Below are 14,558 nucleotides of genomic sequence, written 5' to 3' on the forward strand. Positions count from 1 at the left end.
GCGAGTAAAATAAAATTTTTCGCACGCTGGATCTCGCATGACACTAACTGACATGATGTGTTCACACGGTGTGAGTAGCTATACTGCAGCAACTGTCTAGGCCGACTCGTATGCTTACTCGCACCGTATAAACTAGGCTTGAGGGCCCATTCATACGTTGCTAGTAGCTGCCTTGACAGTGAGCAGCTACTGGGCCGGTGAACTCGCTTGACAATTGGTTGACTCGCCTTGTCCGTTCACACAGTGTGACCTGCTGACGAGAAACTTGATACTACAGCATTGGCTTACCAGGGATGCCAGATGATTTTTCAAATGTCCATTAAATAGTCAGAAACAACAATCAGGTCCGAATTTGATCTGAAATCGACTTCTGAGACGATAGATGATTGATCTGAAAACCTGAGACGAAAATTTACAGTTTTCGTCTCAGGTTTTCAGTTGCATTTATCATTACACAATTTTATCACGAAATACACGCTGACCGTGTATAAAAATACTTTGTGCTGAATTTCTTCGAACTGAAGGTACTATCCGAAAAAGCAGAAAGGCAAAAGGTTTTGGGCCAGGAATTGGTTACAAGGAAAAGGAGCAACAAATACAATACAGAAGGAACTCTACGATGATGATCCTCTAGAGCACAGAGCAGTGTTGAGAAAAACACCTGAATAAATGGAAACACTGTTGGATTTCATTGGTCCAAAAATACAACGCCAAGATACACTCATGAGGGATGCTATACCTGTAAGAGTGAAACTAAAAAAACGACATTGAAATGCCTTTCTTGTTTCATATCTAAGATACTTCCGGAAGTATGTGATGCTATAAATGGCAGTGTAAAAGATTTTTTTTAAATTTTATTTACTTCGCCTTGCCAGCGACTTCGTGTACCAATTTATGAAATGAAAATGGTAGTAGATTTGCAGGTGGAATAAATACGCGTCAAACATTAAAATAATCAATGAAAATGTACTTTTTCAAATCGAATATGTATTCTGTTTCTTAGAACAATACTTTTTTTTGCAAGTTGTGAGTGAATTTTGAATGAAAATTGATAATGATTCTATATTATAGATTCTAACGAAAACTATCTCAAAAACAAAGCGTGTCCCGTCAGCGTGCAAAACAAAATAACAACGATTTCGTTTAGAAACTATTTGTTTATTTGTTTTTCCAATTATTTTCAAATATTGAAAAATAGAGATATTTCTTTACATTTGCCATCCCTGATTCGAACGCTAAATTCTGTTTTTGACGCTTTGAGGGATGCGAGTGCGTTCACACGGTGTGAGTAGCTGCACTGCAGTAACTGACTAGACCGACTCGTATGTTTACTCGCACCGTCTGAAGCCGGCTTAAAGGTATCTGGTAACATTAAATTTTTTAAATGGATGCCAAAATGTACGATATTAATTTGGGAGTCATTTTTATGTACAAAAACGATTTTAGAGCGTTAACAGAAAATTCTGTTTAAATTCGTTGAAAATGCCACAAGTTGATAAGTTTCGCACTGTAAGCATTCTTTTTAGAATCTACTGTGAATGTTAAGAAGTTTTTTTTTAATAATGTAAATGGTGTGTTTGATGAAAAATTAAAATTTTCAATTTTGTCTTTGTAAGTCTATATAAAAAAATATTTTTGTCGCTGCACTGGAAATATTGTGTTAACTTTTGCATAACCAAAGACGTAATTTTTGGGGCTAACGAGCAGTGGCAACCGTATACATTATGACGGCATTCAATTGCCGCAAATTTTTCCAACTTTTTCAATAGTTTATTTTTTATGAAAGGTAAATATATGGTCTTTCTTATGTAAGCATTGGAATCTTCGAAGTTGAACTCGATTCCTCGTTAGTTTCCACGGCCTTATAAATGATTAGGCGCGCTTTCTATGTAATAATTTATTGATACTTTTGACGTAGGAATATGTCTTTCGAGAATGAAAATCCCAATATTTGTCACGTCACAAAGAACGAATTTTGAATGTTTGTTTGAATCAATGAATATTTTGAATGTTTATTGGTAGACATCCTTATCAGGAGAAAACAATTAAAAATTATTGAAGTGTCGTGAGTGTTATAACGAGAGTTTCTTATTTCTCATACATTTCTTTCACCACTCTATATGATCGGGGTTCTGCCAAAACAAACTAATCGCCAAAAATATTATTTGGAGATATGTCAATTTAATGTTTGAGCTCCCACTAATTGACTGTGTCTGATCAAATTTATCATTTTATCGCTCACGTGTTACAAACGGGATGTTAAACATAATACTGCCTTTCATGCTGTAAGCGCACATCTTCGTCAATTTCTGATTCAGAACCTTTATGAAAATGAAAAAAAAAATTGTTGCTGCTAGACAATCAAAACTTCGTTCTCTTTGAAGTCATACAAATGAAACACAAATTTCTGCATTACTCGAGGATTAATCATGCAAATGAAACCAAATTAGGCATATGGAGGTTTTAGAGTGCAATAAATGTTTCTATGGTGGTTAGACTCCCCACCCCCTCTCTAGGGGGGGTGGGGGGTGTGGTCTGCCATACAATCGAAACACAAACTTCTGTATAACTCGAGAACTAATCAAGCACAATTTGATATGTGAGGGTTTCTGGGTATGAGAAATGTTCCTATAAAGGTATGGCACTCCTCCCTCCTCTGGAATGGAGAGGGGGTCCCATAAAAATATTACACATATATTATAAAATATACAGAATACATTCAAGCCGTGTTATCCGGCATAGAAATCTCAACTAAGTACTAGTAAAAATAACGCAAGTAATACTACGTTGAGACGGCAAAGTTCCCCTAGGAACGTTAGTGCCATTTAAGAAGAAGAAGAAGAAGAAGCAATGAACCACTCAAAAAGCCTGCATCTAATGGGAATGGACAGGAATTCAGTATCACCGCCTTTGTCAAACAACCAATAGCTACTTTTCAAAAAGTATTCCTCAAATCTCAACGTTTTAAAGGCAGCGGTACAAGACAAACGTCCAGTATAAGTCCATAAAAGAGGAATCGTGTTTCTCCGGGACAATCCCATACTTTATGTCTCTTCGAAAGTAAAAAGGCACCAGGAACAGTTCTACGACGAGAAGCTAAGCATATCCTATGAGGATCTAATTTTTATGCCGTGTGGAAGATGGCGTTAGATTAGGGTTACCATCTGTCCTGATTTAGCAGGACATGCCCTGGTTTTGAAATCTATTTTGGGCGTCCTGATTTTTTTTCACAATCTAGCATTTGTCCTGATTTTCATGAGAAATTCAATTTTGTTGCAGATTTAAAATTATTTTCAGTGTATTATGTTTTTGCGTAAAATCTTTTTTTTATTGAAAACTAAAGTTTTGTGAGCATATAAAGAGGAGCAGTTGGATCTTCCACGAGATCTTTCAACTCTCTGTATCATTTAGAAATTTTGTTTCACTTTCGGTAAAATGACGCTTTCGTTTAGACATTTGAAAAAAAAACTTGAAATATTGAGACAAAGAACAAAAACATAGCCGCGGCCACGTTTTTTATTCAAATGGCTAAACGAAAGCGTCATTTTAAAGACTAATTGCGCCAGAAGTATCCCTTTTTCACAAAGGAACTTAAGGATTATGAGACCAACGCTGCATATGTGATTTATAAGTGTCGGTAGCTCATAGCGGTGTTTAGATTTAGCCATTTTGTTGAAACAGAAATTAATTTACTGATTAACAAAAGCATATCCAATCACCGAAACATTCCCATAATATTCGATTGGCATCCACTCCCAAACTGAACTATGTTGAGCAGAACTTCAGCCGCTCAGAAAATCTGGTTTGCAGAAGGAGCTGTTGCGTTTCACACCCGTGGTTTATACTTCGGTACTATTGCACTTGATGTTTGATGACTCTGAAACCGCCAAAAAATCTTCTGTGTTCGTGAGAAGACAGAAGTCATCATCTCCACAGTATTTTCACCGTATGGAATATGTTAAATAAATGTTGAATTTCACGTGTTATTATCTTATATATAAAACAAGGGTTTTCCCACGTACGTATAACTCATCATCACAGGAGAACGGTTGATCAGATTTGAGTCGTCTATGGATCGTTCAGTTTGTCTTCACGCAAATTAGAACGATAGCATACTTTGGAGGATATTTGATATATATACAAAAATTTAGAAAAAAAAATTGCATATGTATGTTTCGGAGCGAAAATCATCAATCAGATCAATTTTACAGATCTTAACGATGTTATACAAACTCTTTTAGAATATATTTGTTATTTTTTCCTACCAAAATATTCTTTTGAACTAATATATATGGCAGAACAACGTTTGCCGGGTCAGCTAGTTTATTTATATCTCAAATAATCACAATGGTTTATTCCTAATAGTAACTGGGATAGTTGTCCTGATTTTCAACACCGACCAGATGGTATCCCTACGTAAGATACATCCAACAAACATTATGAGATATTCTTAGGTTGCTGACGTTTTCACCGATTACTTGAATTAATTGGTCATCAAATGAAATCCCATTCCTATTTCTCCAATCGGCTAGTAATTCTTCCAAATGTTGCGTACGTGTAGGTACTCGGCCTGATTCTACGCGGCGTGTGAGGTGAGATGACAATTGTCACATCACCATCACGCAACTCTCCTCACTCTATTCCTACAGTCGTTTCGGATGCCGTGAGAGGTTCATTTGATGTATGTGAGAGGATGAACAGCAAGTGACAAGGCGTTCATTCTGCTGGTTGCCAAATCTGATCAGAGATGCCACATTCGCACATGTGTTCACGAATTTGCAGACATTTAACTTTTATCACAACCTTTTATTCCTGCTGCAGGCTATTTAAAATAGTGACAAAACATTATTGATTCCATATGATAAACGAAGCTGGTCAGTATGTCAGACATTAGCACATATTTACAAATATTTCAGATTTTTATCGCATATATTTGAGAAAAAACATCTGGCATCCCAGAATTTTATTTGTTTCGCTCAGAGAGGTCAGATATTTGTTTTGCTGCAGTCAGTACCGTATCTATAGATCTGATTTAACCTGGCCTGTTGTTAGTGTATCAGGACATTCTGCCGAATTTGCAGGTATTTGATTTAGATTTGGTGAAACAGTTGATTGCATCCTGTAAAGTTTAGCATTTTTGTTTGTTTTGGTCGTAGTTGCTGCTGCTCTCTGCACTCTCAGTGTTAAATTGTTGCTCTGGCTCCGGCTCGGGCATATACCACGGCTTCTGAAATGGATATGCAGTTCGGTGACGATGACTCGCGGATAGATAGATGAAACACAAGACCCATATGATAGATATATTTTAGAGAAAATAAATAGATTTCATGAAATGAAAATAATTTCGGTGTGCTTATTCGTCCAATTGAGGAATAACAGACTCACTACCGCTTTCACAAAAAAAACTACTTGCAATTTGTCTTTCGTACTGTGAAAATTGAAGATAAATTGAATTTATTGATACATATAATACCATTACTATCGATTCTATACGACCCAAAAAAACACTTATTATTCCTCTTCCTTTTTTCATTTGTTTTCATGCACTGTCGACACCTCAAGACATGTCGACGATTGTCACCTAGAAATCCCAGTTCATGTGACAATCGTCACGTATATTTGAGAGCGGGAATAAAGTGAGAGTTCATTCAAGTGAGATTTCTCACGGCATACGCCTGGTGGAATCGCGTGACATAAGTGACAATTGTCATCTCACCTCACACGCCACGCAGAATAAGGCCGACTATATATACATAGTGACCCCTTTTTTGCTCAAACCAAAACAGCTAAACGTTGAACATATGAACGCACTACCTTAAATTTCCTCTCGAGCATGGAAATCAGCTGACCGGCGGTGGCTCTTCGATACTGCCAAGTGCCAATTAGCGTTTGCTCACTTGCTTTTCACTTTGCGGTTTTCGTCAACATCATCGATCTGAACTCAACGAGATTCTACGTGAGACGATGTACGCCACTGCGTTCCCTGCGAATCCAGTCGGTGAAGCGAAAACCTGAAGCACAATAAGCGTTGCATCTTCCGCAAAGATCTCACGCTAGAGATCTCTGATGATGGAATACATTTTTCCCTCCCACAGCGCATCTTCTGCGCGTTGAGGTGCGGAGTGAGTGCGGTATGTCAGAAAGGGAAGGGAAAACTCTTGTGCACAAAACGATGCACATTTTGCGAGCGGGTTTGGCCCACCACTGGCGAAGTGCACGCAGATTAGCATATGACGCAAAATAGTACTTTTTCGGCATCTTAATCAAGATTTTCAGTTGGGTGGAAGGTGTGTTTCAAATGCTGCTGCGTGCATCACCACCTTCACCACTACGGAAAGTGTTTCAGCATCTTCACCTTCTGGAGAAGAGGCTTCGCTTTCGGTGACCTAATTTCTCCATCGCTGCGGTTATCTGGATAGCTGTTCTTTTACTTTTTTGCATACTGACTCGGTCAATCGATACCTCTTGATCAGCATCACGTATGGAAAAACCAGCGCCGCATGATGAGGCGCACTGTAAGAGAACAGCAGGTTGAAACAATTGCAACGTCAAGTGCCGGTTTTGAATTGGCATTTAGCGCTTCCTCCGGTGTTGCCTCTGGTTGCCACAGTGTTCACACAATCATCACCCCGAATGATTGCAAATTGTGAGCAACAAGATTTGTTAAAATATAATTATTTTAACGAATGAATATTTCATTTTTGTTGCCGACAGTGTATATTTAATACATATTACTATTACTGACAATCGGTAATATGCATAAGTCATAGGACTGATACATCTGCTGTTATTATTTTCTTAACGATGAGATATTATTTCACTCACTCGTGTGCTGCAATCCAGCTTAATGCAAATGCAGTGATTCGCGAAATAACTGGTTTCGTGTTTATATTGCAACTTGATATTGATGTTGGGTGGGGGGGGTGTTTGTTCAGAAGAACCACCCGCGGGGTAAAACGGACCATGACGGGGTAAGACGGAGCGATGCTATTTTCAAACAGTTTAGTAAAAATAACAGGAACAGTGGTGTCTAAGGTACTTAAAGTTTTGGGCTGTTCATAAACTACGCACAAACTTCTGAAAAGATTATCTATATTCCTATCTATATTCCATGTGCAGAGTTTTCAAAAAATTCGTGAAACATTTATCAAATTATCGGACAATTATCTACGTGGGTCTAAAATCTCTCAAAATCTGTTCACGTGAAGTTTTAATAACCCCGAAGTAGGTATTTCTGGCTCCGATTCGATATGTTGATATCACAACGTGTGGCGCTTTTACCGCGTCGAAAATGGTTCGTCTTCCCCTCAGAGCACCTTTTGCATTATTTAGCACTTTTCACGCATTCTATATTACATTTTACATATCTTTTAACGCAGAAAGAACCGGAACAATCTACCGAAGGGTTGGGACACTGACAATTAAATGAATACACAGTTTTTGCTGGAAAAATCCTTATTTTGGTTGTCTTGAAAATTAGATCGCTTGCAACCGCAATGGACGAAAACTTTGTTTTGTTTACAATTTTGATATTTCGTGCTCTCAAGTGTTGCCAAGTATTTTGAAACGACAAAAATATGCTAATCATGCTCCTTGCGTAACATATTTGCCAAAAAACTGAGGATTTCTTATAAAACTGGCCGTCTTACCCCGCCGGGCGGTCTTACCCCGTCTTCCCCTATTATTTCGCGGAATACACATTTGGAATCCGTCTGGTCTAGATGACAGTTGAATCTCTCAAATTTCAACAATGTTTCTGGCTGGGAATCGCTCTAGTCACAAGTCATTTTTGCATGATTTTTTGTTCATTGGTGAAATAAATCAAGGTAATTTGTTCTTTTATAAAATTTTTGGGCAGTCAATGTTATGATGGATATTTCCACCATTGGAACATTGATGTTCTGAATGATTTTTTTTTGTATATTCGTTTCAGAATTTTGTATTCTGTCAAATGTTTAGGGAAGTATGCTGTTCGAGTGCCATGAAATTAAATTTTGGTTTAAAAATCCCATCTCTCACTTTTCGCAGAGAGAACATAAAGTGAAAAAATAAATATATTATAACTCTTTAAGAAAAACGACCACATAGTTGAAGCTTTGATTCGTTCGATTATCACTTCGGATATTGTTTTAAAATGCATCAAAATTTTAGCTCTTTGGAGAATGTTGGTGAAGGGTGATTTTAGAACCAGCTTAGGATGATCGATACTCGATTCTTTTTTTCTTTCGCGAGAGCAGTATATGAGCAGCAATATGTTGAAATTTTAGTCCTTGTTGTGAATGCACGATCTTCAATGAGCGAAAGTTCTTCTTCCAAAAACACCGCGAACGCAGGCGATTATATATTTTTTCCCCCGCCACGTGTGATTCAATCATACACAAACACTCTCCACCTGGCAGAATTTCTGTGTTTAGATACAGACATCTCACTGTCTGAAACGAGACAAGAATTAAATTGGAAATGAGACTTATCTTATACCCGCTAGTTAATATTTCTCTTCAGCGCTGCTTCTGCGCACCAGTGTATGCTCTGTACTAAACATGAATTGTGCATATTTTGAGGATACATTCTGAATAGGCTGACCAAACATACAGTACCGTTTTTTCGATCATTTTTTATCGTCCCGTCTTTTAATCAATATGTACCGTATTTTGAGAAAAATATATTTATTCCTTTGTCATTATTTTCATACTTTTCACCACAAATTGGTTAGTGACATTTCAAACATTTATTGGCCTTGTTGAGATAATATTGTTGAAGTTGGTGTTAGTTTTTCTTATATTATTATAATTTATTTTTGACTAAGAAGGTGCAAACTGTTGTTGAAAGTAAAATTCATTGAACTGAAATACAGGCGGCTGAATTTTTTAAGACTGTGGAAATTTTTTACGATACAGCGCGGACTCGATTATACACAGTTTTTGATTTCTTTTCACTGTATATAATCGAATCCTGTATATAAACGAGTCAAAAAAAAATTTTTTTTATTTGTGTTTTTGACATAGGACTATGTTTTTGATTTCTATATAGGGGGGTCACTCTACGAAAAATGTAACGATTTATTAAGAGTTTTCAAACGCATATTACTCAAAATGGTTATTGCGACATATGTTGTGTTATATATCATTAGACAGGAGATTTATCCACATTTTTTTTGCTTGAAACATGAACAGTGAATATAGTAAAAAAGTTAACAATTTGACGATTTAATTGGGTATGTTTTCTTTGGTTGCACTACCCACTCGCTACTCGGCGCAACGAGCAATTTTTTTGCCTAACTTCGGGCGTTAGCTCATAATGTGAGTTAATGCGTAAAATGAATTATTCTCCATTTACCGATAATAGGCAATAGTTTTATATTATATTGTATGTTGTCCAACCAATTTGTGCTCAATTCATGTTTTCATCGTATAGGTCTCACTACTAACAATTTGTGTAATTGTGGTCCAGGATGTAAATCAGATTATGATAGCTTGAGTAGTCGCGATCTTACAGGGCTATGAAGGTCTTACAATGTTCCGACAACGTGATAACGAAAGAGATAATGCTATTTTTATCTATAATATATTTTTGTAGTCATAGATTGATTTGACACAGTCTTATATTTATATAGGTCTTAACTATTTAGACTTGTTTAAAAATTATACATGATGACTCTTTGTCTTCTTCTGCATGATTGAATGGCTTCAATGGTATTTTTGTGTACATTTTTGAACAGAATGCGGTACCGAATTCTACCAAGTTATGTCATCTAACCCGTTTAAAGGATACAAGTACATGCAGGAAATGGTTTTTCCAGGGCATCCATTTGGTGTATCAGAAGAGAAAAAAATACATATTCTGAACAATGAAAAACTCAATTGAAATGCAATTCCTACACACAATAACAATCCTATGTCAAGACCCCGTCCGTCCCCCTAGGCTCAGACCCATCAACTTTTTTGCATATATTTTTCGATTTTTGAAAATGAAAGAGGAATTTGAATTTTGATCCTCTTAATGTCAGAAAACACCTTTCTCACATGAAAAAAATTAATTAATTCCAGATTATCTCAGGAGGTGATAGACGATCATATTTGATGAAAAAAATTCTCCTACGCATTTGTTCGAATTTCAACAATGACAGAGTTATATAACTTTTTTTTTTGTTTCGGACACTGTTGCCTAAAACTGGCTCTACATTAAAAAGTACGCTACGGAAGACGATTCTGATGCTTTTATTTGAAAAATGAGAAAATTTAGTACAGGATATAGTAGTGGAACAACTAAATTAGTGGATTTTAATAACATTTTATAAGTAAAAAACATAAAAGTTAATCATTTTTAATGTGTTATTATTAATTAAAAAAAGTTTATATTAAACTAGATTGTTTCTATCAATTAAATTGAAGTTTTTTAACCGATCTACAATTTGTTTTTTGACACCCAACTTCTATCTTTCTTAATTTGGCTGCATTATTGATATTAAAAATTACTGGTGAAAATTCAAGCAAAATCTTCAAAAATCACGATTTTTACCCCACTCTACATGTAATAGACACTTAAACTTCACCTTAACGCTGAAAGGTTACATCTCTTCTTGAAATAAGCCATATTTGTAATATTAAAAAAAAAATATTTTCTTTCAAACTATATAACTTCGGAAACTTCGATATAACGTACCCTCGATATAACGTCACTCGATATAACGTACATTTTACCTCGATATAACGTACACATTTCCGAAGTGCAAAGGAAATTTTTTTTCAATATTTTTTTTCTGATAGAACAATGAATTATCTGTATTGTGATGCTAAAACAAGTTTTGTACCTTCAATAAATCCCGGAATTCAGCTGGTTTTGTGATTCCGGATTCTAAATGAATCAAGCTTTGATCAACAGTACGAAGGAAAACATCATGAGAAAGGCTGGCTTCGTCTTCTGATTGAAAGTATTCATTAACTTTACTAAAACAGAAACACAATAATGTATTATAGACTACGTTTGTGAGTACTTTATTATGCTTGGATATAACGTACAATTCGATACAACGTACAATTTTGAAAGTGAAATGTACGTTATATCGAAGTTTACCCGTATAATCAAGTCCAAAATTGTATATAAAGGGTGTGCCACATCAAATTGCATCACGGAAAAAACGCTGTAGAAATTCGCCCAGTAGACCGATCCTTTTGAAAATTTTAGACAGTAAAATAAAAACTATTAAACAACTTTTGGCATTTTCTTTTTATTCATACTTCGAGCCCAAGCCCGTATGCTCGCACCTTCCTCTTTACCCCGTCCATAAGGTTCTGTACAACGTCAGGTTGTAGTTTTTTTTGAACAGAAATCCATTTTCTCTTGAAGTCCGCCTCCGATTTGACAACTTTTGGGTTCTTCCGGAGGGCCTGCTTCATAATCGCCCAATATTTCTCTATTGGGCGAAGCTCCGGCGCGTTGGGCGGGTTCATTTCCTTTGGCACGAAGGTGACCCCGTTGGCTTCGTACCACTCCAACACGTCCTTTGAATAGTGGCACGAAGCGAGATCCGGCCAGAAGATGGTCGGGCCCTCGTGCTGCTTCAATAGTGGTAGTAAGCGCTTCTGTAGCACTTAAGGTAAACCTGCCCGTTTACCGTGCCGGTCATCACGAAGGGGGCGCTCCGCTTTCCGTAAGAGCAGATCGCTTGCCACACCATGTACTTTTTGGCAAACTTGGATAGTTTCTGTTTGCGAATCTCCTCCGGAACGCTGAATTTGTCCTCTGCGGAGAAGAACAACAGGCCCGGCAGCTGACGAAAGTCCGCTTTGACGTAGTTTTCGTCGTCCATTACCAGGCAATGCGGCTTCGTCAGCATTTCGGTGTACAGCTTCCGGGCTCGCGTCTTCCCCACCATGTTTTGCCTTTCGTCGCGGTTAGGAGCCTTCTGAACCTTGTATGTACGCAGGCCCTCCCGCTGCTTGGTCCGCTGTACGAATGAACTTGACAAATTCAGCTTATTGGCGACATCCCGGACCGAACTTCTCGGATCACGTCTAAACTGCTTAACTACGCGCTTGTGATCTTTTTCACTGACGGAGCATCCATTTTTGCCTTTCTTCACCTTCCGGTCGATGGTTAGGTTCTCGAAGTATCGTTTTAGTACTCTGCTGACCGTGGATTGGACGATTCCCAGCATCTTACCGATGTCCCGATGTGACAACTCCGGATTCTCGAAATGAGTGCACAGGATTAATTCACGACGCTCTTTTTCGTTCGACGACATTTTTCCAAATTTACGAAAAATTGACAGTGAAGCATGGCCAACGTGATCTATACACTCTTATCTGATTATAAGCGAAAGCTGAAGATATAATTCCTAAAAATTAAATTTCTACAGCGTTTTTTTCCGTGATGCAATTTGATGTGACACACCCTTTAGCACAGTTTATATGTTCGTCGAAGCGTTTCGTCAAGAATAACGCCAAGATATTTGATCGATGATGCTCTTTCCACCCTTTGCCCATCAATAGTTTTACTAAGACCTTCACTGTCAAAATACCATGTACTTCGTTTTGTTTATGTTTAACTTAAGTTTCTTCCATTTCAACCATTCGTCTAAGTTCGGCAGTTCATGGTTCATCTTTATGTAGTAATCTTGCAATGTCTCAGTTACAATGAATATTACAGTGTCGTCAGCAAATAAGTTTACGTCACTGTCATTTAGCACCTGTTTGATGTCATTGATATAAAGCAAGAAAAGCAGCGGTTACATGTCGAGTTTTGAGATTTTCATTTTATACCTTATATCTTCCAGATAAAAGTGGTCCTACGTTGAAAGAGATACGGGGTAACTTCGATATAACGTACATTTTACTTTCAAAATTGTACGTTGTATCGAAGCATAATAAGGAACTCAGAAACGTGGCTTATATTACTTTGTTGTGTTGTTGTTTGAGTAAGGTTAATGAATAAATTCAACTAGAAGACGAAGCCAACCTTTCTCATGATGTTTCCCTTCATACTGTTGATTAAAGTTTGATTCATTTAGAATCCGGAATCACAGAACAGCTGTATTTCGGGATTGGTTAAAGGTACAAAACAAGCTTTAGTATCAAAATACAGAAAATTTATTTTTCTCTCAGAAAAAAAATATTCAAAAAATTATTCCTTTGGACTTTGAATATGTGTACTTTATAACGAGGTAAAAAGTACGTTATATCGTGTGACGCTATATCGAGGTAACGAGGTAACACCCATTCAGATGAATCCATCTGATTAAAGAATAATGAATCATAGTCAAGTGAGGTAGGTGAAAAAACAGCCAAATGGAATAGATGAGGGAACGCATACATTAAACTGGAAGGACGTGAATCAAAAATTATTCACCAATGTTGGGCCATCGCTAATAATGCATTAGACATGCCAACTCGACTGGCCGTTGGCAGCACCATATCAGATAGCAGTGAAACGTTGTGGGTGTAAAGAAATGGGTCACTTAAGCAACTTTGCATACTTGAAATATTCGGAAAAATAATTATACTACTTTTTGGAAAAGCCATTTTTTTCTTAATTTCTTAAAAAAAATTAAACTTAAAAACTTTGATACCTACCAAATTGATGTCAAAGGATAAAATGTAGGAAGTTGTTCAATTTTTTAGCAAAAATCATCAAATTTTTTTTGAAAAAATTTTGCTGACAAAAAAGTCATTTGAAAAATTCGTTTTCTCAATAACGTATTTTTTTAAAATTACCAAAAAAAAAAAAATATATATATATATATATATATATATATATATATATATATATATATATATATATATATATATATATATATATATATATATATATATATATATATATATATATATATAATCGGGTACAATCGGCAGAGAAATAAGCAGCAAACACATATTTTTTACGCTTCCGTTTTGACTTCCTTAGGGTACATGTGCTGACAAGCGCACTAGATACTTGCACTGTGCAGCGCTAACGATTGGTACAGCAGCAAATTAACCAATAGTCAATTTGAAAATTTTCACATTATCTTTCAACCTCAACATATGCTGTTGACCGCTCACCGCTCAGAGTGACACTGGAATATAAATTATGAAAAACAATTTTCATACTGTTGAATGGTGTATTGTGATTCGCCTCTACCTTACGGCTGGTGGGGCCCAGTTTGCTCGTCACAATGATCGGATTGGTTCGCTCGAAACGTAGGGATTTCGTCCCTTAGCTTTTTTGAATTGTTCAATAAAAAATATTTTATATCACTGCACTAAACATCTCTGCGGAAAAATGGCGAGGTTGGAAACGTGCGAAAACTTTTATTTTTTTCGCTATATGCTCAATTTTTACACGTTAATTTTATTCATAGGTATCCCTAATAACCTCATATTTATTTGCCTTTATAATATCATTGTTTTTTACGAAATTTGTAGATTTGAAACAATCAGTAGAAACAGTGCGATGCATTTTAATCTGATTAATTGATAATTATTCCTGATGTACATTTTCCCTCCGTTGTACTTATATTTTCCTTATCAAAATATTCAATTAAATCGTTCCACGTGTTAGAAAAACAAAACCATAAACAA

General features: G+C 36.4%; 1 protein-coding gene across 1 annotated transcript in view; it reads left to right on the forward strand.

The window, feature by feature from the left end:
• LOC129775499 (uncharacterized) overlaps window positions 1-14,558 on the forward strand; it is a 51,514-nt gene that overhangs the window by 4,010 nt on the left and 32,946 nt on the right. The gene's annotated exons all lie outside the window — the stretch shown is intronic.

Source organism: Toxorhynchites rutilus, chromosome 3, assembly GCF_029784135.1.
Source record: "Toxorhynchites rutilus septentrionalis strain SRP chromosome 3, ASM2978413v1, whole genome shotgun sequence".
In the NCBI taxonomy this organism is placed as follows: Eukaryota; Metazoa; Arthropoda; class Insecta; order Diptera; family Culicidae; genus Toxorhynchites; species Toxorhynchites rutilus.